The sequence below is a fragment of the Chrysochloris asiatica genome, unplaced genomic scaffold (genome assembly GCF_000296735.1).
Source record: "Chrysochloris asiatica unplaced genomic scaffold, ChrAsi1.0 scaffold00080, whole genome shotgun sequence".
Classification (NCBI taxonomy): Eukaryota; Metazoa; Chordata; class Mammalia; order Afrosoricida; family Chrysochloridae; genus Chrysochloris; species Chrysochloris asiatica.
This window is the reverse complement of record NW_006408598.1, coordinates 7642942-7646540: the sequence shown is the minus strand read 5'-3', so window position 1 is coordinate 7646540 and position 3599 is coordinate 7642942.

Below are 3599 nucleotides of genomic sequence, written 5' to 3'. Positions count from 1 at the left end.
CGTTTGATCTCTTGACAGCTGCTTCTGTGAGTGTTGATAGTTGATCCAAGAAGAATGAAGTCCTTGACAACTTCGATCTTTTCTCCATTGATAAGAATGTTGTTTATTGGTCCAGTGGTGAGGAGTTTTGTTTTGTTTACATTGAGATGTAATCCATATCGAAGGCTGTGCTCTTTAATCTTCATCAGGACTTTAAGTCCTCTTCACTTTCAACAAGCAAGGTTGTATCATCTGCATATCGCAGGTTATTAATGAGTCTTCCTCCAATCCTGATGACACATTTTTCTTCATACAACCCAGCTTCTTGGATTATTTGCTCAGCAAATAATAAGTATGAATAAATTGAATAAGTATGGTGAAAGAATACAACCCTGTCTCACCTTTCATAATTTTAAACCAGTCAGTGTTCCCATATTCTGTTCGAACAACTGCCTCTTGGTCCATGTACAGGTTCCTCATGAGCACAATTAAGTGTTTCGGAATACTCATACTTTACAATGTTGTCCATAGCTTGTCATGATCCACACAATTGAAAGCCTTTGTATAGTCAATAAAGCACAGGTTAACATCTTTCTGATATTCTCTGCTTTGAGCCAAGATCCATCAGACATCAATAATGATATCCCTCGTTCCACAGTCTCTACTGAATCCAGCTTGAACCTTGAAAGTTCTCTGTCAATGTAAGATTGCAGCTGTTTCTATATTACCTTTAGTAAAACTTTACTCGCATGGGATAGCAAAGAGATTGTTCCATGATTTCCACATCGTTTCAAGACACCTCTATTTGGAATGGTCACAAATACGGATCTCTTCTAATCAGTCAGCCATCTAGTTGTCCTATGGGGTTTACTCCATTCATGTCATTATGGTCAACTCTACTTTGAGGAGGCATCTCTTCCCCAGTCACATTTTGAGTGCCTTCCCACTGAGGGGCTCATTTTCTGGCACTGTATCTGACAGTGTTTCTCTGCTATTCCTAAGGTTTTCAGTGAACAAATATTTGAAAGTATCATCACTCTTTCATCCTAGTCTGTCATCATCTGGAAGCTCATCTGAAACCTGTTCACTATGGGTGACCGTGCTGGTATTTCAAATACCCGTGGCATAGGTTCCAGAATCACAGCACCTCGCCAGCTACCACAGTAGGACAAACTGACAGACGCATGGTAGTTATTCTTAATAACAACACCAAAATAAACAAAAGTGAAAAGACCAGGGCCCTGAGAGAGACTAGGACTGGCATTTGTTTCCTTCTGTTTTACATACATTCCTCGTGAGTCTGAGGTGACGGGACAGTAACTGAGAACCATAAAAATGTTGAAATGGTAGTGGAACATTACTGATAATTCAGAATAGCCAAGCCCACCTCAAGAAACCCAAGTTACCATATCAGAGCCCTTCTTTCTCCCTAGCTATGGCTTTCTGATCACCTTGAAGTAACAAGTACTGTCACATATCTTGGGAAGTGTTTTATCCTGCTGGAATCACGGGACTCCACAGAAGGAAACAGTGTGATTCCTTGACTCAAACTGAGATACTCCTTTGACCCAGATTTATACAGATGGATGTAAGTCGTCCTCAATGGGCAGGATAAGGGCAATACGTAATGCCCTGCTTTTACCGTTTTTGGACATCTATTTCATTGGAAGATTTTCAACCATCTCAGATATCCTGGTGTGGCACTGTGCGTTAATGCGATGGACTGTAAAGGTCCATTTGAACCAAAAGGTCAACTGTTCAAGCCTACCAGCCACTCCTCAGAAACCATATACAGGGTCACTTTGTGTCGGAACTGACTCGATGGCGCTTAACAACAACAATAGGAGTCCTGGTGTTACACTGTAGAGTAGGCGCTGGACTGTGAAACACAAGGTTGTGATTCAAACCCACCGGTCAGTCCTTATAAATCCTACCCAGGGTCTCTATGAGTCAGAGCTGACTTGTCAGCACTTAACAGCCATGGGAGTGGGGAATGATGATTGGTTCCAATTAAGGACATATAGGAATTGAAAAGATCTGGCGTTCGAGCTGGCAGAACTGTCCTATAACAATTAGCTCCTTTGGAAGACAACAAACAAAATACATGTATCTACAAATGTAGTGTTTTCAACTATGTAACTCCCTAGTGGGGGTGGGGAAGAGAAGCGAATTCCAGAGTTTGTGCTGACTTGCTCCACTGTTTTTCCTCTCAGGGTTTTATAATCTTCCGACCCATTAAGAATTGAGAAGAGTGGTGACTCAGTGGTAGCATTCTCTCTTTTCACGTGAGAAACCCAGGTTCGATTCCCAGTCAGTGCACCTCATATGTAGCCAGTACCTATTGGTGGAGATGTGCAGCTATGAAGCAAAACAGGTTTCAGTAGAACTTCCAGACAATGATGGATTAGGAGGAAAGGTCTGATGATCTCCTTCCTAAAATGGAAACTCTATAGATCACAGTGGTTTTAGCCACAACCCGTAATAGGGATGGCAGAGTAGAGAGTAGCCTTTCCTTTTGTTGGACCTTAGGTCTCCATGAGTCTAAGGAGTAACTGGGAGGCAGCTAACAACAGCAACAGATGAAGACATTGAAGCTGGTGTGGCCCCTTGTCTCTGTCCCTGTCTCAAAAACTGAATCGGACTGATGTTTCTGTGTTTTTATCTACATGCATAAAGACCCTCAGAAAGGTAGAGCATGTGTAAAAGAGACTGAACACATGCATTGAAGATAAAGAAAGAATGTCATTGCTCCTCATCAACGAATGAATTGTCATAACAGTGAGCTGTCTGTCCTTGGCCCAACCAGTGATGGCAACACAGTGACCTTGCAAGACTCATCGGTAAACAAGTTGTGGGATGAAGCATTCTCTAGAATATCTTTTTGGTTACTTTCTCGAACTGGTTTCCCACAAAAGGGGCCAACCCCTGTTATCTCTGCCCTGAACTCCACATTACAGTGAGTTTAGTGTTGGTTACATTGTCATACCTAAAATGTACTAAGGAGTTTTCTAATGTGGTAATGTGCAGATGGATTTTTAAAGTAGTTCTTCTTTTTTTTTTTAACGAGTGGAGCCACTCAGGTCTTGCCCCAGAGGTTCACAGCAGCCAGGCATGAGTAACCTGACGCTGGCACTTTGAAAGACAGATTTACATGTGGATCTGTGTTTTATGCTGCTAGTTAAGCTACCAACTGTGGGTTCTCACTGTTCCTAAAGTACTTTATGAAACAGCATGATGTAGCATTTTAATCTAGAGTGAGGTGGGACATATACAAGCCCAGGAGTAAAATAGGTAGCTAAACTAACTCCTTGAGTCCACTGACAACCACGCCCCCCAAGAATTCGTTCACGAACATTTTTCGTGTAAAAGTTCTAACAACTCTCTTTCTAACTGCTTGTCTGGCTGGGTTGTGCTTAGCAGTTGGCTACCACTCAGGAAAGTATTATAATTGTAGGCACTAGCTTAGCCAAAAAGCCATGTTTTTGCTTTAGGGTAACTTGTTAAAATTGGGAACTCAGCCAGGGTCATCCATCTAAGAACATTGTGAAAGCGTCTTACGGTTGTTCATCTAGCTACGGTATAATTAATTTTCAAGTGGACAAAGTAGCTTCTTGGGCCAT